Source organism: Humulus lupulus, chromosome 4 (assembly GCF_963169125.1).
Source record: "Humulus lupulus chromosome 4, drHumLupu1.1, whole genome shotgun sequence".
Classification (NCBI taxonomy): Eukaryota; Viridiplantae; Streptophyta; class Magnoliopsida; order Rosales; family Cannabaceae; genus Humulus; species Humulus lupulus.
The window spans coordinates 219,664,087-219,691,553 of NC_084796.1; the positions used below are offsets into that span (position 1 = coordinate 219,664,087).

General features: G+C 37.6%; 1 non-coding gene across 1 annotated transcript; it reads left to right on the forward strand.

The window, feature by feature from the left end:
- Positions 1 to 4,802: 4,802 nt before the first annotated feature.
- On the forward strand, positions 4,803 to 4,909 carry LOC133833344 (small nucleolar RNA R71). Its single transcript, XR_009892726.1, has one exon. It is a non-coding gene; the product is annotated as a small nucleolar RNA R71 (small nucleolar RNA).
- Positions 4,910 to 27,467: the final 22,558 nt, after the last annotated feature.

Below are 27,467 nucleotides of genomic sequence, written 5' to 3' on the forward strand. Positions count from 1 at the left end.
AGCAGCTCAAGAATATGATTTTTTTAAGGATCAACTAAGGCGAGTGAGGTCTTGTTGCGCTCAACCTCACCACCCCAATAGTGTTTCAACCTCTGTCCATTGACCTTGAATTCACCTCCTTCATTTCCTCTCAACTCTACAGCCCCATGAGGATACACTTTAGTAATAGTGAACGGCCCCGACCACCTAGATTTGAGCTTCCCAGGAAACAACTTGAGTCTAGAATTGAACAGTAAAACTTGCTGCCCTTCCTCAAATGACCGGGGCTGGATATGCTTGTCATGCCACCTCTTGGTATTTTCCTTATAAAGCTTTGCATTCTCATACGAAAACAGCCGCATTTCTTCCAACTCATCAAGCTGTAACATTCTTTTCTCCCCAGCAAGTTGCAAATCTAGGTTGAGTTGTTGGAGTGCCCAATAAGCTCTATGTTCAAGTTCTACCGGCAAGTGACATGCTTTTCCAAACACTAGGCGATAAGGAGACATCCCCAATGGAGTTTTGAATGCCGTTCGATATGCCCATAAAGCATCATCCAATCTCTTAGACCAATCCTTGCGATTCGGATTCACCACCTTCTCAAGCACACCCTTGATTTCTCTATTAGACAATTCCGCTTGGCCATTGGTTTGAGGATGGTATGCCGTAGCCACCTTGTGTTTCACACTATACTTAGCCAATAAACTAGCCAACACCTTGTTCACGAAATGGGTTCCCTCATCACTTATGATAGCCCTCGGAGTGCCAAATCTGGTGAAAATATGCTTGTGTATGAACTTCATGACCACCTTGGAATCATTAGTCGGATAGGCAGCGGCTTCAACCCACTTAGAAACATAATCAACAGCCACCAAGATATACAAGTTGCCATATGAAGGTGGGAAGGGGCCCATGAAATCAATACCCCACACGTCAAACAACTCAACCTCAAGGATACTAGTAAGAGGCATCTCGTCTCTCCTTGAGATATTTCCGACCCTTTGACAACGATCACATCTTACCACATAAGCATAAGAGTCCTTAAACAGAGAAGGCCAAAAGAAACCTGATTGGAGAACCTTGGCAGCAGTGCGCGCTCCCCCAAAATGACCACCACAAGGAGATGTATGACAATGGAAAAGAATACCCTCAATTTCATGTTCTGCTACACATCTTCTAATCATCTGATCTGCACATTGCTTATATAGAAAGGGCTCCTCCCAAAAATAAGACTTCACATCATGCAAGAATTTCTTCCTTTGTTGGCTAGTCATCTCCGGTGGCATCAACCCACTAGCCAAATAGTTAGCAAAATCAGCAAACCAAGGGAGCTCATGAGAATGGTTGACCCCAAACACTTGCTCGTCAGGGAATGTTTCTTTGATGGGGACAAGAGAGCTAGCATCTTCTTCACGCTCCATTCTTGATAAATGGTCAGCCACTTGGTTTTCTACCCCTTTTCTATCTTGGATCTCAATATCAAACTCTTGAAGCAAAAGCACCCACCGAATCAATCTTGGCTTTGCATCCTTCTTGGAAATCAAATACTTTATGGCTGAATGATCGGTGTAGACAATCACTTTAGTTTCCACAAGATAGGAGCGAAACTTGTCGAAAGCAAAGACAATGGCTAGTAGCTCCTTCTCAGTTACAGTGTAATTCAATTGAGCTCCTGTCAAGGTGCGGCTGGCATAATAAATAGAGTGAAACACCTTGTTCCTTCGCTGCCCCATCACAGCCCCAACGGCATAATCGCTAGCATCACACATCAATTCGAAGGGAAAACTCCAATCCTGTGCAATAATGATAGGGGCTGAAATTAATCTCCTTTTCAACTCTTGAAAAGCCTCCAAACATGCTCCATCAAAGTGGAAAGGTGTATCTTTCTCTAAAAGATTGCAAAGTGGTTTGGAGATCTTGGAGAAGTCTTTGATGAACCTTCTGTAGAAACCGGCATGCCCAAGGAAACTCCTAATGTTCTTCACTGAATTAGGAGGTGGTAGCTTCTCAATAACTTCAATTTTCACCTTATCAACTTCAATCCCTTGCTTAGATACCTTATGCCTCAAAAAAATACCTTCCTTAACCATGAAGTGACACTTTTCCCAGTTAAGGACTAGGTTTGTCTCTTCACATCTCTTCAACACCTTAGACAAGTTACTCAGACAATCATCATAAGAATCACCGAAGACTGAAAAATCATCCATGAACACCTCTAGAAATTGCTCAACCATATCAGTAAAGATCGCCATCATACATCGCTGAAATGTCGCAGGAGCATTGCATAAACCAAAGGGCATTCTTCTAAATGCAAAGGTACCATAGGGGCAGGTGAATGTAGTCTAGTGCTGATCTTCTGGGGCCACTGCTATCTGATTGTAACCAGAGTACCCATCAAGGAAGCAATAGTACTCTCTCCCAGCAAGTCTATCTAGCATCTGATCAATGAAAGGAAGAGGGAAATGATCCTTCCTAGTGGCCTTGTTTAACTTCCTGTAGTCCATGCAGATTCTCCATCCAGTCACTGTTCTAGTAGGAATCAACTCATTGTCTTCATTCTTCACCACTGTGATCCCACCCTTCTTCGGTACACACTGCACAGGACTCACCCATGAACTGTCAGAGATAGGATAAATAATGCCAGCATCCAGCCACTTGATGATTTCTTTCTTCACTACTTCCTTCATGATAGGATTTAGTCTTCTTTGCCCCTCAACAGAACTTTTTTCACTGTCTTCAAGCAAGATCTTATGCATACACAATGAAGGACTAATACCTCGAATATCTGCAATAGTCCACCCAATGGCCTTTTTGAACTTTCTCAATACTTCAAGCAACTTTTCTTCTTGATCATGGTTCAACTCCGCTGAAATAATAACAGGTAAAGTGGATGATGGACCCAAATAGGCATATCGCAAATGTGATGGAAAAACTTTCAGCTCCAACTCAGGTGGCTCTTCAATGGATGGTTTAGGAGCCTTGAACTCCCTAGATGACAACTCCAACGAATCAAATCGGTTTCTTGTTCTTAGCCCTTGAGAATTAGCCTCTAACCAAGCTAAGTACTCCTCCTCATCTTCCTCACTGTGCGAATCAAACAACAATAACCTCTCTAATGGATCACCAACATTACTTGTCTCCAATTCCCTTACTGCCAAAGAATCTACCACCGAGACCACTGAGCATTCTTCCACCTCATCGGGAAATCTCATAGCTTTAAAAACATTGAAAGTCACCTTTTCATCTTGGACCCTCATAGTCAGCTCCCCCTTTTGCACATCTATTAAAGTTCTTCCTGTCGCAAGGAAAGGCCTCCCCAAAATAATGGGCACCTCTCTATCTGCCTCATAGTCTAACACAATAAAATCAGCAGGGAATATGAACTTGTCTACCCTCACCAATACATCTTCAATCTTCCCATCCGGATGAGCAAGGGATCTATCTGCTAACTGAAGAGTAACTGTAGTAGGCCTAACTTCTCCAATCCCCAATTGCTTGAAAATAGACATCGGCATCAAGTTAATGCTTGCACCTAAATCGCATAAAGCCATGCCACAATAAGAATTACCAATGGTGCATGGAATGGTGAAGCTCCCAGGATCTTTCATCTTTGGTGGCAGCTTGTTTTGCAAGAATGAGCTACACTCCTTAGTAAGAGCCACTGTCTCAAATTCCCTCAATCTTCTCTTCTTTGTAAGGATGTCTTTCATGAACTTTACATAGTTGGGCATTTGCTCAAGGGCTTCAACAAGGGGAATGTTAATATGTAGCTGCCTCAAGATGTCTAGGAACTTTTTAAATTGAGAGTCCAACTTTTGCTTCTGAAAACGTTGGGGAAATGGCGGTGGCTGCCTTGTACTTGAGCTGTCTGGGGGCTGATGCTGTGGCATTCCTGCAGCATTCTGGGCAGAGGCAGATTTTTCTACACTAGGAATTTCAGCGTCTTTTTGAATTTCCTCATTTATTTGGATTGAAGAGGGCTCACCCTCATGGCCAGAATTTGCCTTGGAATTCTCCAACTCCTTCCCACTTCTCAAAGTGACGACTTTACAATGTTCTTTGCTCCCATTTCTTGGATTCTCGGTGTCACTTGGTAAAGTACCATGGGGTCTATTTCTAAGCTCATTAGCTAGCTGCCCAACTTGGTTTTCTAAGTTTCTCAATGAAGCCGCTTGGCTCTGAATCATGGCTTCATTCTTCACTATATACTCCTTCAACAAGTTCTCAAGAGAGCTAGATTGCATTGCTTGTTGTTGTGGCCTTTGTTGTGGTGCTTGTGGGGGATAACCCGGTGGGAAATTTGGTCTTGGAGGCATAGAAGAATTGCTAGCACCAGCCCCTTGATTACTCCATGAGAAGTTGGGATGTTGCCTCCGTGATGGGTTGTAGGAATTAGAATAAAGGCTATTCCTATTTTGGTTCCCCATGTAACACACAGCTGCTGGATTGGAAGGGCAATTATCAAAAGTATGACCCTCACCACAATACACACAAGAAATATTCTCCATAGGCCCCATTTGTGTCCCCATGGGCTACCCCATTGACTGATTCATTCCCATATTCATTGTCTTGAGCATATTAGAAATAGAGGAGACTTGGGCTGCCAAAGAGGTGATGGCATCTACATCATGAATACCAGCCACCTTTCTACCTGTAGACATTCTAGAAGTAGGCCACTGATAGTTGTTGTTGGATATCCTCTCAAGTATTTCATATGCCTCATTATATGTGGGCATTTAGACCACCATGATGAAGCATCAACCACCATCCTAGTGTGGGCATTTAGACCATTATAAAATGTCTCCATCTGGATGCAATGAGGAATGCCATGATGAGGGCATTTGCGCAACAACTCCTTAAACCGCTCCCATGCCTCATATAAAGATTCTTCATCAAGTTGTTGAAATGAAGTAATCTCATTGCGGAGCTTGGCATTCTTAGTGGGGGGAAAATACTTCATCAAAAACCGTTAAGCCAACTCTTGCCAAGTACTCACAGAATCAGAAGGCAAAGAGTTCAACCAAGCTCTGGCTCTGTCTCTCAAGGAGTATGGGAACAACTTTAGTCTCAATGCATCCTCTGTCACTCCAGGCAGCTTGAAAGAGTCACTTACTTCAATGAACAAGCGAAGGTGAAGGTGAGGATCCTCTGTTGGCATCCCACTAAACTGACCCACAGTTTGAAGCATCTGGAACATGACTGGCTTCAATTCAAACTGGGCTGCCTGAATTTCTGGTCTGACGATGCCTGGATTGAGCTCATTGAAGAGGGGGAGAGCATATTGTCTAATAGCACGATCCCTGTCATCAGCTACAATAACTGCATTTTTCCCATTGTTGGCAGCCACTCCCCCTTGAGCTACTCGATTTTGAGCAACTCCTACTATATTCACTGGTGGATCATGAGCGACTCCTGATAGATTAGCTGCCCTTTGGCCAGCTCCCTGTTGAGCCCCTTTCTCAGCATCCATCACTACTACTTCCCTTTTCGACTTTTGTATTCTTCGCCTTCTTCTAAAGGTACGCTCGATTTCTAGATCAATGGGAAGTAGTTCAGGGTCTTGATTCTCGTTCATACACTGTATAAACATGAAATCGCACGAGAATCACCCAAGTCGGTAAAAAAAACAGTTGAAACCAGATTGTGATATACTTAATTTCACAATAGATGACTTTAATCAATCCCCGGCAACGGCGACAAAAACTTGTTGCGAAATTAATAGTGTGTGCAAGTGTACACAGTCGTCAAACAAGTAATAAAGTGATAAGCCCAAGTATCGTCTCCACAGGGATTGAAAATTGGAAATTAAATCACAAAATCAATTACTCACAAATTGGCTTCAAATAAAAGTAAAACAATATGATAAAACTAAATTAATGATAAGCAAATAAAAATAATTAACAGCTGAAATTAAAGCCTAAATTAATGGAATACAATAGGAAAATCAGTTGGCAATAAAATGGTAAGCTAGGATAATTAATTCCCCTTGTTTGCAATTCCTGGAAGCAATGCTACGAAAATGCTGCAGCATTCCTGACAGTTTACTAATCAAGAATTCTAATCATGTCCATAAGTTTCTGTCGAAATCAAATGGGTTTAATTCTCTAATTAAATTACTTATGTCTAAGCTAATTTAATTTTGAGAATTTCCTATCAAGCCCCAATTCCGTTAGATTATGCATGGTAATGATATATGTCTATACCCTCACAAAATTAAGATCTAAGAACTTAATCATGCACCATTCAAGTTTTTTGTCTAATAATTAAAATCATTTTCAGTAATCTTAATTATTTCAATCATCTACTAAAGGTGATCAAGCAATAGTAAATATAAAGCATGAAAATTACTTGAATGAATAAACCTCAATTAGCATTGAGCATCAATAGCAAAGTTTCACAATTGCATAACAAGGTTCCTTAATTATCCTAACTTTAAGAAAATTAGTTCATAATTTTAAATACAAAATAAACCAGCTTATAATCAGCCATAAATCAAAATAAATCCAAGAAAGAGTTGAGTTCAATAAGAAGGGGAAGAAAAACAAGCCAATAGTATGATGGAGTGTCCTCCAAATAGCTCTTCTCTCCTAGTCTTCTTCCTTCCTTTTACTCTTTAATGGCTGCCAAAAATGGGTGTGTATTTTCTTCAGGCGGCTGGGTTCCTCTCTTTTTTTCTTCAGCCGTTATTCTCCTTGGAAAAGATGATCCCCCTTGGCTAGGTCAGTTCACTCCTCTCCTATCACGTGGGCCTCATTCTTTTTTTTCCTTTTCTTTGTCTTTTTGTCCTCTTTACCATAAATGGGTCCAAGCCAAAAATGAAGCCCAATAAGCCCTTAAGTCCTCACCAAGCAGCCCAATTTAAATATTCCCCAAAGTGAGCTGATAAGTGGTGTCCATGTGGGCCATCCAAATAGGCTGGCTGACTGTACGTTACGCTGCTGAAATGCTGCAGCATTTCCTCCTGCTGAGACCATTTAACACTTGAATCTCTTTCCAAATGACCACAATCTCACCACCACCTGCCAAAATAAGAATTTCACACTTAAGGATATATTTTTCCAGCAAATTACTATTATATAATATTATTTTATTATATTTTAATATTTCACAAAACCAAGATAATGACTCTATAAAACACTCTAACCCACTCTTTCTTGATAAAATTACAAGTTTAAGCGCATAAAAATAACTCTAATTCCTAGAGTTATCACCCCTGCTCCAGCTCCTTTTTCATTTGAGGCTCCGTCTACATAGACCTTCCATGTGGGAAGTTCCGGGACAGGATCTTCCGGGAGGTCATTCATTCCTGAGCATTCCACAATAAAGTCCGCGAGTGCTTGGCCTTTTATGGAAACACGTGGCTGGTAGTGGATGTCGAACTGGCTCAGTTCCATGGCCCATTTAAGTAATCTGCCAGAAGACTCGGGCTTCTGCAAGACTTGCCGGAGAGGGTGGTTGGTGAGTACTCTGATGGTGTGCGCCTAGAAATAGGGCCTTAGCTTCCGCGAAGCGATTAGCAAGCAGAGGGAGAGCTTCTCGATCATTGTATATCTGGACTCGGCGTCCAGTAACCTCTTGCTCACGTAATACACAGGGATCTGGAAACGGCCATCTTCCCGGACGAGAGCGGCATTTACTGCATGCTTTGTCACAGCTAAGTACAAGAACAACGCCTCTCCTTCGACAGGTTTGGACAGAATGGGAGCTCGAGTTAGATGTTCCTTGAGGTGTTGGAAGGCTGCTTCGCATTCGGGGGTCCACTCGAACTTCTTGTTTCCTCGTAACACATTGAAGAAAGGGACACATTTGTCAGTGGCCTTAGATACGAAGCGGATGAGAGCAGCTATCCTTCCGGTAACGCTTTGGACATCCTTATGCTTTCGGGGAGAAGGCATATCTATGAACGCCTTAATTTTCTCAGGGTTGGCCTCCACTCCGCGGGAGCTGACAATGAAACCGAGGAACTTCCCAGACGAGACCCCGAAAGTACATTTCTTCGGATTCAGTTTCATTCCGTACTTTCGGATCACAGCGAAAGCTTCCTCAAGGTCGTCACTGTGGTCCCCGGAGGTCTTGGATTTTACCAACATGTCGTCTACATACACCTCCATGTTCCTCCCCAGCTGGTCCTTGAACATCCTGTTTACTAAACGCTGGTATGTCGCCCCAGCATTCTTGAGACCGAAAGGCATGACCACATAACAGTAGACACCCTTTTCCGTGAGGAAGCTTGTGTGTTCCTGGTCCGCGACATGCATCTTGATCTGGTTGTACCCGGAGTATGCATCCATGAAGGATAAGAGTTCATACCCGGAAGTAGCGTCTACCATTTGATCGATTCGCGGAAGAGGGAAACAGTCTTTTGGGCAGGCTTTGTTCAGGTCCGTGAAGTCAATACACATTCTCCAGGACCCATTGGGTTTTGGGACCAGAACCGGGTTGGCCAACCACACGGGATAGTGTGACTCCTGGAGAAAGCCTATGGACATCAGCTTGTCCACTTCAGCTTTGACTGCTTCGGCCCTCACGGGGTCTAACGACCTCCTCTTTTGGTGAACTAGAGTTGCAGATGGGTCTATGTTGAGTGCGTGGCACACAACATTAGGATTAATCCTCGTCATATCAGCGTGGCACCATGCCAGGATATCCTGATTATTCTTCACTGTGGCCACGATCTTTTCTCGAATGGCCGATGGAAGGTTTTTCCCCACCTGAATGACTTTGGTGGGATCTCCCGAGTTGAGGATCACCTCTTCGACTTCCTCCATCGGCTCTATCGCCCTCTCGACCCCCAATCTAGGTTCAAGTTCGTCCACGTATGCCCCTTGGGCACCCCCAGTTTCTGGTAAATTTTCCGCCAAAGGAGCGGCAACAATCGCCTCCTGGACCGTGTAGACGGACCGGACGGAGACGTTATAACAGCTTCGTGCACTTCGTTGGTCTCCCCGGAGGGTGCCGATACGCCCGTTGTCGCATGGAAACTTTAAGCATAAGTGGCGTATCGAGGTTACGACCCCAAAATCGATTAGGACCGGTCGGCCTAGGATGGCATTATACGCCGTGTGGCAGTCGACCACCACGAATGTGCAGTGCCTGAAGGCACAAGCGTCGCTGTCTCCTCTGAGGGTGACTGGAAGTTGAATTTTGCCTAAGGGCATGAGTGCATCCCCATTGAACCCCTGAAGCTGGATGGGGCATGGGATCAGATCTGTCTCGGTTAATCCGATCGCGTGGAAGGCAGCTTTGAAGAGGATGTTTACGGAGCTTCCATTATCGACTAAGATCCGCGATACCTGCTTATTGGCGATCTGGGCTTCCACGACGAGGGGATCGTTGTGGGGGAAGTGCACATGTCGGGCGTCGTCTTCCGTGAAGGTGATGGGAAGATCCATCATTCGGGGATGCTGAGCAGGTGACTGAACCAAGGCGCACATCTACCTGGTGTGTTCTAACTCCCTCAAGTACCTTTTCTGGGAGTTGCGGGTACTTCCGGCGAGGTGCGGTCCTCTGGAAATGGTGGCTACGTGTCCGTCAACGGGTGGCGGAGCAAGGCCAGGCGGATATGGTTTTCCGGGTCCTGGAGTCAACATGGCAATGGGTGCCAGAGAGGTCAGAGCAGGAAGCGCTGGGAACTGAGATCCAGGAGCTTGGGGGTGACCGGCTCCAGGAGCGCTAGCGGTACCCCTCTGTCCCGGAGAATACGCAGTTCCGTGAAATACTCCCTGTCCGGGATAGATTATGGGTATCCTCACCCATTGACCGAGGTGTCCCGCTCTTGCCAGGGACTCGATCTCATCCTTCAGCTGAAGGCATTCGTTTGTGGTGTGCCCCACGTCTCCGCGGAACTCACACCTCTTATTGGAGTCTCGCGGACGCCTTCCTCCGTGAGACACTTTCGGGGGCTTCCTGTAGTTGACCATATTACAGGTTGCCCGATAGACATTCTCTCGTGAATCTATCAAACTGCTGTACTCCGTGAACTTGGGCTCATAGTCCTTCCGGGGTTTCTTTGAATGGTCCCCCCGGTTGGAGTTTCTTCCACCTCGTTTATTCCGCGGTTGGCTCAGATTTTGTTCTGGGCCTCCCGCTTGCGGTTGCGACGGGCCGAGAGCGATACTACATCCGGTTTGTACAGCTCCGTAACCAGAGAAATGGGTTTGACTCGGCGTCTGAGCAGACGCGGAAGGCCCATACACGCTCGGAGTGAACTGAGCTCCTGGAAGCGTGAGGGCTGGTGCGGGAGCTTGCGAAGCAAAGCTCGGTGCAGTCACGGAGGACGTCGGGGCTGGGGGAACTCCAAAGGCCTGTTGGTAGGCATCCTCAAGGTTGATGATTCCCTGAGCTTTTGATATGAATTCGGGCAGAGTTTCGGCTCGTCTCCTTTGCATTTCTCCCCATAGCAGGGAGCCGACGGTAAGCCCCGATTGAAGGGCGATCAGTTTCATGTCATCGCTGACCTTGGTCTTAGCAGCAGCTTCCATCATTCTTTGAATGAAGGCTTTGAGGCTCTCACTGGGTAGCTGCTTGATGTTGGTTAAGGAACCAACCTCCATGTCGTGGTCCCGGGCAGCAATGAACTGCCTCCTGAATGCGGACTGTAGCTCCTTCCAACTGTGGATGGATCCGGGAGCTAATCTTTTCCACCAGTCCTCCGCGGACTTGGTAAGGGTGAGTGAGAAGCACATGCATTTGGCATCCTCACTGACGCGTGCCACTTGCATCATCTTGTTGTATTTAGCTAGGTGGGTGCGCGGGTCCGTCCTCCCCTCATATAATTCTATATGAGGCATTTTGAAGTTCTCCGGGAGGGGCGTTTCCGCGATCCTCTGAATATATGGTTTCGGGTCTTCCTCCTCAGAGTCTGATAGGGCCCCACTTTGCTTCCGGACCAGCTTGGTCAAGGCAGTGATCTGTTCCTCGAGCCTCTTTGTATCACTCTCCGGGAGGTCACGTCCCCGGAGCTTGTCGTTGAGATGATTTCGCAGGTCGTCTCCGCGAGGCCGGGCCTTTTCTCCTTTGGCCTTTTCATACTTGGCCTCCAACCTTCTTCTTAGGTCCACTGTGGACCAGCTATCTTCGGAGTGCGTGTCCGCAGCCCGACCGTCCTGGTTGACGGAATCACTGGGGCGGTTGTTCCTTCCCCTAGGCCTGGGTGCCTTAGCACCGGGCCCTTTAGGCACAGAGTGCCCCCTTGGGGCTGAAGGACGTCTGGGCTTAGGAGCGTCAGAGACCTTCTGCACGCGGGGGGGGGGCAGTCGGCCTGGTGATTCACGCCTTTAAGAGGCGCAGGGGTGTTAGTGCGCACAGGCTCCCCAACTTTTTCTTTGCCCTTGTTAGGGGCGGCTTTGGATGGTCCAGCAGCGGCTGGGTCCGGCATGGTGGCATCAGCACCACCTAAAACAGAGGCGTCCTCGTCCGAGTCGCCTAGATCTCCGAACTTGCTTTGGAGGCGCTCCATCATGCGCTGCATTTTTTCAGAGACGCGCTCCTGCTCAGCAAGCTTGGCCTTAGTGGCCACCAGTTCTTCGGCTACTTGGACCAGTTCTGGATCCTTCTCGTAGTAGTAGCCGTCTTTGTAGTAACCGTCTCGGACATACTCTTCTTCGTCTTCTAAGTATGTCGTATCTTCAGTACTGACCCGATCCTGGCGGGATGTCGGGTCCTCACCTTGGTAGTCCGAGTCATGGGTACTTTCTCCTTTGGTCTGGGCCGCCGAGGGGTCGTTTTGTACCGCATCTTCCATCATCATATCGGGGTTGACCCTAGCATTCTTGTCAATCGCAGATTTTCTCGTAGTCACCATTTTTTCAGTACGGAGTGAATACAAAAAAAGTTCACAGAAAAAGAGCTGACTAACAACTTCCTACAGCTCTCAATGAAAGCACCAAAATGTTTACCGAGTTTTTCGGAAACGAATACAAACAAAATAATAAAAGCATAAGAACTGTAGAAGTGCAGAAATATAAATAGACAAATAGGCTTTTTACGTGGTTCAGGCGTTAATGAGCCCTAGTCCACGAGTCGATGTTATTATACTTGTAGAGAATTACAGTAAAATGGCTGGTGTACAAGAACCTCACAAACTCACAATGTTTCTCTCAGGTTCTCTTAAAGAAGATCAAGCTAGAGAGAATTTGGCAGAGTCCTTGTTCTTTTTTCTCCTTTTCCTTTTTTTTCCTCCTATCGTAGAATGAGGAGGTCGTTATAGCTAGGGTTTTGGATTAGGGTTTTACTCTGCCCCCCTGAGTCTAAATTACACCAGCCATAAATAGGGGATACAATTACCGTAGTCGCCTGGCTACCAGGCTCTACATAGGTATAATTACATGAAAACATGGGGAATGTAAAAAGGCAGCCGTCTTTTCCAGGCTGTCAGCGGAACAGTAGGCGAAAAGGCACTTTTAGGCGTGCTGGGATGTGTGCAGCCTCGACCTGTCGGGCGTGTCAGGCGGGATCCTGTGTCAGATGAGTATCATTCCAACTATGACTCCTCCGTGACTCGACCGCTTGGTCTTCTTCCGTGTGAGGCACGGAACTGTATCCGCGAAGGTAACCTGAAGAGCTTTTCCTGGAAGGACCTTCCCCGAAGGATATCCCTTCGGGAGTCCGGGAGAAATGACGAACTTCCGGGTCGTGGTTGCTTGAAAGAGTGTGCTGGACACTAAACGGGAGAGGCGAAGCTTTTCTGTCCATCCGCGAGCTCTGGTCACCTTTCGTGAAAGACTTTGATAATTCTCCTTCCCTGAGGCTATCCATCTAAACGCTATTCGGAAATCTGGATAACACAGTTCGAGGAATGTAATGGGCAGATCGCCTTTATGATGCTATGAACTTAATCTGAAATGATGTTCATTCACTCGTCAATCTCTAGCTCAAGGAATATGTTCATCTCATGGAAACCTGGTCATGACGCACAGTGAAGGATCCTGAAAGACTTGGAGCTCCCTTATACGCTTATTAATGCCTAGGTTGTATTGCATATTTATTTCCCGAGATAATGGGAGTAACATTCATATGCAATCGTATCCATGTGTACATCGGAATTATCTTGATTGATTGTGTTACCATATATATGCACATGGTTACCCAAACCTATTCAGAAATATCCGCTATAAATATCAGAAATAGTGGACAGAAAAAGGGACTATTTTGTTTGTAATACAGAAACTTTGCCGAAATTGTGAGAGATTAAAAATATTGTTTCGTGGACTAGGTGGATTTTAACCACATAAAATTGTGAGTGTGAGAAGTAATTCTTATAGTTCATTACAGTTTAGGAAAGAGTACTAATATATTCATTATTGGAATTCTTAATCTACTAATGGCGAAAAACCGTGTCAATAGTATAAAATTGTCCAAAATTAATTGGCTTATAGTAAATTAATTAAGTTTTTAACTAACCAATGATGAAAGCAATCATTCCAAAATTCTACTTGTGATGTACAAAAGTGTTCTTATATTTCGATGAGTTAGTGGTTGGTAAATAAAATGAGGATAACCAGGGATCATGCACTGTGCCAATTCGCAATTGGGTGAATAACATAAATTATATTAGACACCGATGGACTCCGCTTACTCATCTCAGGTGGAGATAATGGATTATTAGTTGATCTTTTAAACCAACAACTTGACTTTAAGACTTCTAACGACATACTCCATAACCTCCAATCTATGAGACAAACACCACCACTAAAGGCTTGGAAAGCATCCTTGGTGTCTGATCATGACAATTACAGTCGACCAACTTTGCCCCAAAGCCCATCCCATCGCAAAAAAAATTCCTTGATCTCCCCTTCCGACTCCATTTGACCTAAATCGGATTCCCAAACTTATTGTTCTTCCTTCTTAAATGAGATCACAGCTTCAGTTGCAATATTTTATTTCGAAGAAGCATCAGTGAAGATAATTCTATCCACCCTTCTTGGATTTTGGGGAAAAGCAATCAGTGAGGAAGTAATCATTCTCTCCATTCTCATATTAACTTTGAGTGTTGTTGAATTTATTATATTTATGCATCACTTGTCGAGCCAGAGCTATAAATAAGAAACCAACATAACAAAGTTTGTTGATCACTTATTCTCTATGTACTCCTTTGATAATCTCGTAGATGAACCCAGAAAGGGACCCAACCATTACTTCATCGCTCCTTATATCAAATGGTTCAGAAAACCACAACGCCAAAGCCAGGCCAGTAGATACTTATTTCCCATGCCTCACTACATAGAAAACAATTTTATTTTGTAGAAAAAATGGCTAATATTTCATTGGTAATGTATCTGGAAGTGTCCTCCATAATGCCATGCTCAATATCACATGAATTCTAGGAAAAAAATCCTATGCTAAAGCATGTCATCTCTAGTAAACCGATGTTTTTGGTCACTCAAGTAAGCAGTCGTCTCCGTAAAGTCTCCATTTGATGATTCTTGCCCCCCAAAATGTATCTCCTTTGTAGAAAGGGAATCTTTGTAGCTTCATAATTATTTCACCCACCCCATTACCAAACAACTCTAACAAAAAAAAATAAAAAATGCACTTGAGCAGTTGACTAATGTTGTTGCTCGTCTAAGTTTAATTGTTTTGATATTTTTAATTATAATATGTGAGATTTACTTTAAGTTCATCCCTTTATAATATTCCAACTCAAGTGGGGTTGGCACCCTAAGGTGTCTGATGCTCTTAATTTCAAATTGTCCTATCAGTGTACCACACTTGCATGTCAAATATAGTTACAGTACTTCGTGAAGTAAATATCTAAAGAACTTTGCTAAAAACAGTGCATGTAACACTTCTTTCCAACCAATGTTAAGATAATGTATTTTGTACAATATAACCGTTCGGTTTTTTTGTTTTTTTTTGAAAGAACAACTCATGTTCATAAACTAACAACCAAAGATGTGAACCACAAGGGGTACCCTCCCCTTGGAAAAAATTGCAAGATAAACTAGATGTTCTAGCCTCTTTTGCTAATCCATCAACAACACTATTGTTTTTCCTGCTAACATACTTAACAAAATAGAGATCAAAACACTTAATAATAGACAACAACTCAGAATAAACACTCTTAAGCTTCCAATCTAGGGAACTACCCTTTCCAATAATAGCCTCCACTAGACTGTGTCATGCGTGGACTGTAATATTCTTTTCAGGGATATTGCATTTTTCTTTTATTTAATTTTTAATTAAAATCAATCTTCCACAAAATAAGGTGTTTATCTTTTTAAGGAAATGATGACAACCATATTTCAAGATTTAAATTTTAAATTCAAAATTCAAAATTCAAATTGATGATCATCATTATCACCATCTTTTAAAATTCAATAAATCAAAAAATATTTTTGACTTACCAATTTTGTTTTCTCTCACTCAAATAAAACAATTAATTTCAAAAATTAATTTATTTATTTATATATATGAATTTCAAAATTTTACATATTTAAATTAATAAATATATTTTTGAAAATTAATAATTAATTCTAAACTAATTATTCAATCTCAATTATCATATAATTTCATACTTGACCTAAAGAATAAAATTCTTCTTTAATTCCCAAATTACAGTTATATGAACTCTTACTTTAATATGGTGTTGATAGAGCCACCCTGGGGACCTATGGACCTATAATATCAAACTCCAATAAATATTACATTATTAATCAAAACTTTTTTATTAAATAATCATATTTATTAATCTCATGATTACTCCACTATAAGTATGAGATTGAACTCTTGATAATTACAGACATAAAATTATTGAGTATTTTATTAAAGAATAAAGTGTTCATTGATATAATCATTACATATAGCATTAATCCTCTATTAATGGCTCATAATTAAAAGGAAATAAAATTACTATTTTACACTTTTAGATATATCTTGTTCCTAGAGTACCATTAACTTTACTGGTGAGGGTTGTGTCACAACAAGGTTGCAACGTGAGCGCTCATAACATTTTCAGTTCCAAAAGTCAACCCAATAGGGAACCATTATTCAATCTATAAGAAGGTATAGATTCCAGATCTGTTAAACTGCGTCCCTAGTCATATACATCATTGAGTCTCCAAAACAATTGTTCTTAGCCTGATCATTCTGACAAACCTTAACGCAAGAATCAAAGGATCAGATGACATATATATATATATATATATAGGAGTACATAGCAACCACAGGATTAAGATCATTGTGTATATGATCATCGTTTGATGTGTTTGATTAATACTATAAACAAGTATGAATAAATCACATCTGGTCCAATTCTACTTACTCTCAGCATGCAAAGTACCTCCACGAAAGTGTCCTACTACACTAGTAACCCGGATCTAGGTCACATCTATTTATAATACTAGTGGACCGTACCAGCAGTAGTTAATCTAAAGATTCCATAACTTTATTTTACTGCGAACTATTTTAAGTTTATTATCTTAATCTTGATCCTCTCATACCAATATGAGATTAAGACCACATAGATAAACTTTGGAATTTTCTGATATTTACTTAATATTATCAATATAATATTGGACATAATCTATATATATAATTCAATTCAATTATTTATTTCATTTAAAACATTTGTCAACTATAATTGCCGACACTATTCCCAACAATCTCCCACTTGCCCTAAATAAAATTGAGGCATCTCTTTTAATATGTCAATCATATTCTCCTGACTAATTTTGTCTAACAAAGTCTTTGTAATAATTTTGTAAGAAACAGTATTGAAGTTATCTTTAGGATTATTACATCAATTATGTAAAATTTTCTTGAATTAAATGATACTTCATTTCATGTGCTTTACCCTCTCATGATTTCTACTTCTTCTAGAATAGTTGTATCTTCATTGCTTTCGCAATGAGATACTTGATGTTTACTCTAGTCTGAATCTCTTTCAAGAATGGCAAAGAACTCAACTAAATCAAATAGTTATTTCAACTGCTCATAGCTATTATATTTCGGCTTTTGTGGTGAAACATATAAATCTGAAATGTTTAACACATTTTCTAGATTAATGTGTCTGCTCCACATTTATGGAGGTTGATTCTGATATCAATCTTTGAATATTTAAAATCAGTTCATCCTTTGAGATTTTAGGTCTCTGCCTAAATGAACATACATATAATCTCTATTATATTCAAGATACTCAAAAATAAGTCTTTATAATTATTCAATGACTCAATCCATAATGAATTGACAACTACTGACTATTCCCACTATTTAACAAATGTCAAAACATAACATTTGATACATTAAACAGTCTATCACTGAGTTGTCGGAATACCTGTGTCATGTCCTCTTTTCTAGTAAAAGAATGAATGGACATTTATTATTTAGATAATACTTTCTCCTTACTGAGAAGGCAAAAACCGTTTCTTGGATTTTGTAAACTAAAGCATTTAAGCTTCTTATCTATATAAGTCGCTTGAGACAGTTCCTAAGGATTGTTCTTTCAATCTTTATAGAATTGAATGTATAGAACATTCTTGACTTTTCTAAATCTAAAATATAGAAACGTTCAGCTAACCATTTCTTTTCTATTGACGATTTCTCTACATCATTCCCAATGATTAAAGCATTATCAATATTAAGAATAAGAATCAGAACAGAATCTTTCTGGTTGAGATCTTCAAATAATTTTCTCATGTCAGCCATTCAGTAAAGACTACTTAGACATACATTTAAATTAATCTCATAATCCATGCATAAAACAGTGGATAAGAGTATGTAAACAGATTCAAGTTTTGTTATAGTAGAAGATATTTATTCAAGTAATATATTCTTCTTTCTGTTCATAGTCTTTGGCTATTAACCTAACTTTGAAAAGTCTGTACTTTCCTCCACTCTCCTCTTCATCTTGAATATCCTGTTTCAAACTGAATTTCAAAGAACTTTAGTTGGATGTTCAAGAATCCAGTTGACATAGAATTCAAAATTCCATTTCTAGATTCATGGTGTTTCAACCATTATTTTCCGTAAAAACTTTTTCATTTCATATACTAGTATGTAAATGAAGTACAGTTAGATTGTGTTTCACAATTTAACTAGCTTTACATTTGTAATGGAGTAGTTACTAACTAACGCTCCCACTACAACAAGGCTCTAAAGAATTTGTGATATTCTTTGGTTTTATCATTGTTAATTATCAGTAACTTGCTTACTTGACTTGCAATCATTATTTCTAGTCAAACTTAACTAGAAAATATAGTGATTATAATAATCACACTTCACTAAAGTAACATTTAAAGAGATACAAACTCGTTTGTAGTCTTTTATCATTATTAAACTGTTTCACTAAATGACTCCATGGAAAATTTTCAATTTATTCATATAACCACTTATGAATCCCAACATCTAAGTCTTTGATGTTGTACAATTAAACATGTACAGAGTATAACAAGTGTTAAAATTATAGAAATAATAAAGACGATAATGATTACTCATTATCTATTTAATCTTATCTAATATGATTAAATTCCATTCCCAAAATACTAATTATGCTTAGCATTCTAGTTGTATGTGAGTTGAGTTTGAATTCCAAGTTCACATGCAAATTACTTGAATTCCAAATTTGAGTTTAGCCTTCTTTTTTATCAGATCAAACAAGTCTCTAAGTGACTTTATTTGAATGTTGCATGAAAATTTCTAGAAATTTTCTTTTCATTCAATCAAAGTTAAACATATCTAAAATAAATCTCAATGAATATTGACTTACCTAAAATAAATGTCAATGAATATTGACTTACTATTTATTATTTCTTTTAGCTTTGAACATTAAAAGGTTCAACATTTGCTAAACTATTATGTGATTTTTGAGCCTTTATTAGAGAAAGATTTTTTGGTTAACTTTAATTAACAGACTATATAAACAGGGAGAGAACCATTGAATGGTTGCAATAAAAGACTATATTTTATTTATTTTATGTGTCTAATTAATTACAAGCCAGTCTCAAAAATAATTCACATATATGTTTCACTTAATTGTGGTTGGAATAAGATGTCTTATTAAATCTATGATTTGCACAATAATAAATAATTCATAATTATCATTTATACTCATTAATGAAATAGTTGGAACAAGTATATTTCAAAAATAACAACTGAACTTATTATTCAAAAGAAATACTAAACTTGTTTATTCATCAAATAAAGTAATCTATAACATAGTTTCTAGAAAGAATTCTAGAACTACTTTAAAGAAAAAGAACTTATTAATTTCTTTCATAATGAAAATCAACTATTTCAAAATGATAAAAATTTAAATTGTTTTAAACTAAACAAAATAAATTTATAAACTAACTTTTCTTTATTCAATTGTCTTTATCATTTCCTCTTTGCTTTGGTTTCAATGCAACTACTTTTTTTCTCAAAATATTTCTACATCCTCGAAAACAAGAACATATGAAAAATATTATTAGTGGCATAATTTTGAGTCAAGCATTCAAAAATATTAAAGAAGAGCTTTTGAGTAAATCGAACTTACCCCGTATTTCAAAAGTTGAGCATGTGTTATAACATCATCCTTTATCATGACCCACATCTCATATACAGTTTCAATAACCATATATCTTTCTTTAATGACGCCATGCATAATCGATAACATTCATTGACGTGTCAGGTGTTCGATCTCATCCACTCACCATATTTTTCATGTTCTTGAAAGCTGGATGAAAAGTTTGGAACCTCTGGTTGTGGATCATAGATCGATCCATACAAGTTTTGTGTTCCGAAGACAATGTGAATTACATCTTACCATCTTCCCATGTGGTTAAGACTATATGGAATCCTTTCAAAGAGTTTGTCAATGAGGTTTGTTTGATTTCCTAAGTTTTTTCAAGTACATGATCTGGATTAAGAGAATTAACCATTGTCACTAGAAATAAATAAATAAATAAAATATAATGAATTAAAACATATAATAAATATCATATTTTATTTGGAAAAGTAAATATGATGCATTAATGCAGCATATAAAAACACATAAAAAAATATATACTAATCCACGATAAACTAATTTGAAAAGTTAATGGACCGCCTTAGGGTAGGTTAGACTAACTCTAAATTAATTTTGAGACAAATCTCAATTTCATAAGTGAAAAATTAAAAACGTCTTTTTCTCTTTTGACTTATGAATTACCGCTAGTTTGCTCAAGATGCACTAGTCGTGCTCGAAAGCCTAGATACACATTTGGAGTGTAACCCATTATCTTTCAATCAATTACTTAACTCAAGAGTGTGCCTTAGGGCCAGTCAAACTTGAAATACATCACTAATTATATTCTCATAAGAGAAGTCAACCTTGAGATAGAATAAACATATTCGGAAGTCTTTCCTTAGGGAGGCCGCAAACAGAGGAGACACGAGGCCCTTCCTATGCCTCTCGGCGTTCAACCAATAATGGAGACCATGTGATTTATTTTCATAACTCCCTCTCCCACTCACTATTTTGGAAAAGAGTGTTTTTCACAAAATCAATATTTTTTTTAATTTAGTTGTAAAAATAAATTTAATTATTTTTACCAAATGATATTGTATTAATTACTAATTCAATTAAGCAAAACAAAACAAAATTGTTCCCTTAATTCTAATTCTAATTTTGCTTTAATTAAGAGAATATCATTTTTATTTTAATAAAATATTTTTCATTAAAACAACAAATTAAACAACTTTAATTTTAATTTACCATCTTAACTAATTAAGACTAAATTTATTATTATATGAATTATCAAATATAGACATATAACAAAAAATATAGGATGTTCCTAATAGCATGTTTTACAAGAATGTAATGCATGATAATTGCATACTATGTGGGTATATGAATGGCATGTTATAATGCATGAAAAAATGTTAAATATTTTAATCGCATTCAAACATTTATAATAAGTAAATAAAAGCAGGTATGGTAATTTTTGGGTATTTCTAGAAAAAATTACAACACTTTGATTAAGAACACTTTGATCTTGAACCTTGAGATGTAGTCTTGTTGAGCCAATGCCACCATTTTCCATATCCATTTAGAATTATACAACTATTTAATTATTTTAAACACACTTTTAAAATAATTAAACTTTGGGTTTTAACACCCAAAAGTTTCTAAGGCCCAATTTGAATTTGGGTAATTTAATTCAAAAATAAAATTAAAAAATTTAATTTTAATAAATTAAAATTAAAGATAATTTTAATTTTGGATGTTTTAATTAAAATAATTTTAATTATGGAAGATAACAATTATAACATTTTTAATTAAGGAAAATAATCAACATTATTTCAATTAAAGAAATTTCCAAATTAAAACTATTTTAATTTAATTTTTGAAATTTTTAATTAAATGAATAATTAAAAAAATTATGGTAACATCACACTAAGCTTTGTAGAAACAAAACCTAGTTGTGTACCATGGTGCGGCGGCAGAGGGTGGTCCAGCGAGGGGCTCGACTGGGCGCAGGGCAGGGCTTGGCTCGGATGCGGTGGCTGGGTGTGCAGGTGCACTGGGGTGCACGGCAGGGGCTGAGGCGCACGTTGGCTGGGCAGCACGGCTGGGCGTGCGACTGGAGTGCTTGCAGCAACTCGGGTTTCGAGCTCGAGGCTGGGGCTCCAACATAATTTTTATGTAGAATTTTTAAACAAAAAATGAAAAAATTCCTATGCCCCAAAATGGCATACATATTTCATCTAGAAATTTTAAGAACAATTCATATACCCAAAATCACCATAACAAATAATCCTTAAGAATCTATCATCATGAAAATAATTATCCATCCATTCAAACATATATCACATATAACATAAAAATGCATATAATCCCACACATAATTTAATAATATGTATAAATTAATGACCTGCTCTGGTACCAATTGTTGGAAAAACATTCAGAGCACGCAGCGAAATTGGTGTGGTGGGCCCATTGTTTTAGGAACAACAACAATAAAAAAAATTCATCACTCATATAAAATGTTTATATGAACAAGAAAACATCCATAAACATTAACATACAATATTATTAATCATGCAACACATATATATACAATATATATAACATATAAACAAAAAAAAAAATCAAGAAGATAAACAATTACCTCTTGAAGCCTATCAAGTGTCCTTGATTCTTTTTGTATATTTTCGATCTTCCTATCCAAAGCTTTGAGCAATCAAACCACGATCTTGCGGAGTATTCTCTACACCTCAAGATGTGTGTGGGCATATAGAGAACATGGGTTTGTATTTTAGGAATCACAAATATTTTTGAACACATGAGAACTTGGATTATGGTCTTAGAATGGCTAGAATAAAGAAGAAGAAGAAGAAAGAGTTTTTGTCTGACAAACATTCTAAGAACTATTTTGAATTGTGTATTGTATTGTTTTGTTGTGTATTTGTTGTGTGTTTTCTCTTCTTCTTCTATAGCATATATATAGAGATTTATATTACCATATTATTCATAATAATAATAATAATAATATCATAATATCATAATGATGATATGATTTGATTTAGGTAAATATCTAACTTACCAAATTTGAAAAAGCTATTTTCAAATTATTAAATAATTAAATAAATAAAATAAAAGCGACACTGATACAATATTAGTGTAGTCATACACGCATGGTCATGCGTGGACTGCAATATCCTTTTCTGGGATATTGTATTTTTCTTTTATTTAATTATTTAATTAAAATCAATCTTCCACAAAATAAGGTGTTTATCTTTTTATGGAAAAGATGACATCCATATTTCAAGATTTAAATTTTAAATTCAAAATTCAAATTGATGATCATCATTATCATAATCTTTTAAAATTCAATAAATCAAAAACTATTTTTGACTTACCAATTTTATTTTCTCCACTCAAATAAAAATAATTAATTTCAAAATTTTATTTATTTATATATATGAATTTCAAAATTTTACATATTTAAATTAATAAATATATTTTCAAAAATTAATAATTAATTCTAAATTAATTATTCAACCCCAATTATCATATAACTGCATATTTGGCCTGAACAATAAAATTCTTCTTAAATTCTCAAATTATAGTTATACAATTGTATCAATTCTTACCTTGATATGATGTTGATAGTGTTGGAAAAATCTTATACAGGATCTTTATTTATTTTCATGTATATCTAATATTAAACAAATTAATACGAGATAGCCTAAAACATGTTTCTAAAATTGAATTCAAAGATAAACAAATAATATAATACTTATAGTATACGCAGCGGAATTAAAAGTCATTCCTTCAGTTCTCTAACTCTTGTATCATTTCTGTCGCAGAGTATTATCAAGAAATTGAACCGATCTTCTATTTTCTTCACGATCTTCCAATGTATCCTTAGAACCACCTAGACTAGTGTGGGCAATTCTCAACACATGAGATAGATATAAAGAGAAGAAGAGAAAATAAAAAAGTGGCTTAGGAAAGGACTTGTGTTTAGAGAGAATGTAAAACTATTAGAAAATCTGACTTGTGACTTATCTGTCGTCTCTAAAATCTTCTCTCTAAGCACTCCTTTTATAGACTCAATTAGGTCATTTAATTTAATTAAAAAATCAATAAAATAATAGCCATTTTGAAGCCCTAAGTCGAAATTATCATGGGCTATAGGCCCGTTAAATTTCCCATTTGATTATAAGCCCGCTGGACTTAAAATCAAGGCCTGTATTATTTTCTATTGATTTAATTAATTAAATAATTATTTAAATCCTTTATCAAATTAATTATTTATAATTTGAACCTTGATTTAAAATTATTTATTAATTTAGATACCAATTTATCTTAATTAATAAATCTGCCATAATTTCTCTTTTCTTCTCAAAATTACGCAACTCTGTGAAACTATCCAAAATTGACCTGGTCAACTTTGATAATTCTAATTAATGATTAAATCAATTAATTGAGACTATCTAGATGATTTTATCCAAGGTACAATGGGGACCATGGGCCTATGAAATCAAGCTCCAATAAGTTATCATAAATCTAACAAATAAATTTACTAACTTATTAATTCCTCGTGACTCCACTATAGACTTGGAATTGCACTCTTGAATTCATAGAACGCTCTATAACAAATATAGATATGCTATTAATTATCCATTGTTACAACCATAATTGTCACTCAATCCTCTATAGACGATCTACAATGAGATAGGACTAAAATACCGTTTTACCCCTCATTGTATTTTATCCTTAAAACACTTAGCTCCTTGTAAATGATATTTCAGTAAACTAATTTAATTACTGATATGAGATCTCTATCATTTAACACCTTGAACCAAACTAAAAGGAAACCATCGTTTCACTTCTTCATCAGAAGCTATAGATGTTCATATCTATGATTAACACTCCCACTCAATTATACTACCGAGTTCCCAAGATGTAAGTATGGGCTAGTCCGTAGGGTAAGCTGGTAACGAACAAGTAAAAGAACTCAAATAATACAATCAGTTAGAATACTAACCACTCAGAATTGAGATTGAATTGACCTATGATCAACTATATGATATGACTAGAATAGATAATAACAGTATGTTTACTTATCTTATCAACGGTCAATATCGGTCCTGTCCGATGTAACAAATACATCCGATCTTATCTACTTTGCTAATGTTCTGGAAAGAACATAACACTGTAATGTGTAAGTAGATCATATCGTAGATTGGCGAGTCAGTGTAAATCCGGTGCACTGACTAATCTTAGTACTAACTTATTTTGAACATATAATCATATTTATATTCCACTGTGATTACGTCACTATAAATAAGATTAGCTATATGCTCGGGATTTAATAGAAGTTTATATTAAACAAATAATCATGAAAATAAAACATGTGAGCAAAGTGATTGACCAAGTCAAAAAATGATTTCTATTCTTTTATTGATAATAAAATGAGATTACAAAGAATTTGGGTTTTAATTAGGGCATAAAACCCCAACAGATAGAGCCGCCCTGGTGACCTATGGACCTATAATATCAAGCTTTTATAAATATTACATTATTAATCAAAGATCTTTGATTAAATAATCATATTTATTAATCTCATGATTACTCCACTATAATTATGAGATTGAACTCTCGATAATTACAAACATATATTTATTGAGTATTTTACTAAAGAATAAAGTGTCCATTGTTATAATCGTTACATACAGTGTAAATCCTTTATTAATGGTTCATAATTAAAAGGGAATAAAATTATGGTTTGACCCTTTTAGTTATATCTTGTTCCTAGAGTACCGTTGACTTTACTAGTGAAGGTTGTGTCACAATAAGTTTGCCACGTAAGCGCTCATAACATTTTTAGTTCCAAAAGCCAACCCAATAGGGAACCATTATTCAATCTATAAGAAGGTATAGATTCCATATTTGTTAAACTACGTCTCCAACCATATACATCATTGAGTCCCCAAAATAATTGTTCTTAGCCTGATCCTTCTGACAAACCTTAACGCATGAATAAAAGGATCAACTGACATATATAGGAGTTCATAGCAACCTCAGGATTAAGATCATCGTGTATATGACCATCGTTTAATGTGTTTGATTAATACTATGAAACGGTGTTTAAACAAGTATTATCAAATCACATCTGGTCCAGTTCTACATTCTCTCAACATGCAAAGTACTTCCACTAAAGTGTCCTACTACACTAGTAACCCGAAACTAGGTCACGTGTATTCATAATACTAGTGGACCGTACTAGTAGTAATTAATCTAAAGATTTCATAACTTTATTTTATTGCTAACTGTTTTAAGTTTATTATCTTAATCTCGAACCTCTCATACCAATATGAGATTAAGACAACATAGATAAACTTTGAAATTTTCTGATATTTACTTAATATTATCAATATAATATCGGACATAATTTATATATATATAATTCAATTCAATTATTTATTTTATTGAAAATATTTGTCAACTACAATTTCTCTAAGGGCACCATTCCCTACACCTATTGTTATCCAAAAAACAGACACGGATGACGTGGCAGGTGATTTCTGAACACGTGGCTGACACCTGGCAGAGTTCTATTAGAGTATCGACCAGTAAGATATTGCGTGCATAACAGTTGAGTTTTTCTTACGACCAGCCTGGTCGTACACACTGCATATTTCAAGATAATTTTGTAAAGTTCTTAGTCAATCCCGAGATTGTCTCCAATAATTCCTGATGATCCGATTAATTAGGAGAGAATATCTGTAACCAATTAATGTAATCCTCCTTGAGCCTATAAATAGAGAAAGATAGTTCAAGGAGGGGAGGGAGGGGCTTTTCCATTATTTGAGAGTATAGATTTACGAGAGAATTAGAGCTAATACATTACAATATATTGTTTATTCTTCAGAGGTTGATGAAACTCATAGAACCCTAGTTCTTTGATCACTCCTTTGAATCCCATATCAATAATAGCTCAAGTGGACGTAGGTTATTACCAGTTTCTGGGGCTGAACCACTATAAATTCTTGTGTGCTTTATTGTTTTTGTCATTATATTCATTCTAACATATTTGTCCACATCAAGCATTTTTGACTCCGTGTCAGTTGACCAAAACCAGGGTCAACACCTATAATATCCCAATATTTTGTTTAGAAACATCCTGAGAAACCATATGAGCCAGGAGCTTTTAAGGGATGAAGGTTCCAAACTATCTTACAAATTTCCTCATTAGTTGGGATCTTGTAACCGAGTTGTCATAAGAAAACAAATATGAATAGAAGTCATTGAAAACACTCCCCAACTCCTTTCTATTCTCTTTCAATCTTCCCCTGCTTTCTTTAATGACCCAAATGTGATTTCGACGTCCTCGAATCATTATAAAGGCATGAAGGAACCTTGTATTTCTGTCACCTTGGGTTGGCGAAGTTTCTTTGGATCTTTGCTTCCACACTTTCTTATCAGATCCAAAGTTCTTTAAGAACCAAAATGAGTCTTGCTTCTTCTTCTAACAACTCCTTGTTAATCTCTTGATTATGAAGTCGTTTCAGTCTGTTTTCTATAGCTTCAATTTTCTTTTCCAGAGACCCAAAATGCATTATGTTCCATTTCTGAAGTGCTCTTTTGGTCACATCCAAACTCCGACACAAATGAGAACTAGTACCGAAATTTGCACCACCATTGCACACCTACTCAATGGCTTTATGGCAGCCATCTACACGAGACCACGCTTCATAGAATCTAAAAGGCCTTCCTCCTCTACTCTTATCCATTAGAGTATCAAAAACTATATGTCCATGATATGAAATTGTAGTAGCAAAGTTACGGACTCTAGCCTTGGGAAAGCATTTTACCCACTCTACCGAAGCTATAACTCTGTCCAATCTTTCTCTAATTAGGCCTCTTTCAAACAGTTTGTTTTGCAAGTGTATTTACATCCCACAAAGCCTAAATCCACACTACCCGTGTCTTCAAGAAATTCTCTTAAAATCTTTGTGTCATTAGAACTTGTTGACCCTCGATTTAGCCAACGACACGGAGTCAAATATACGACAGGATA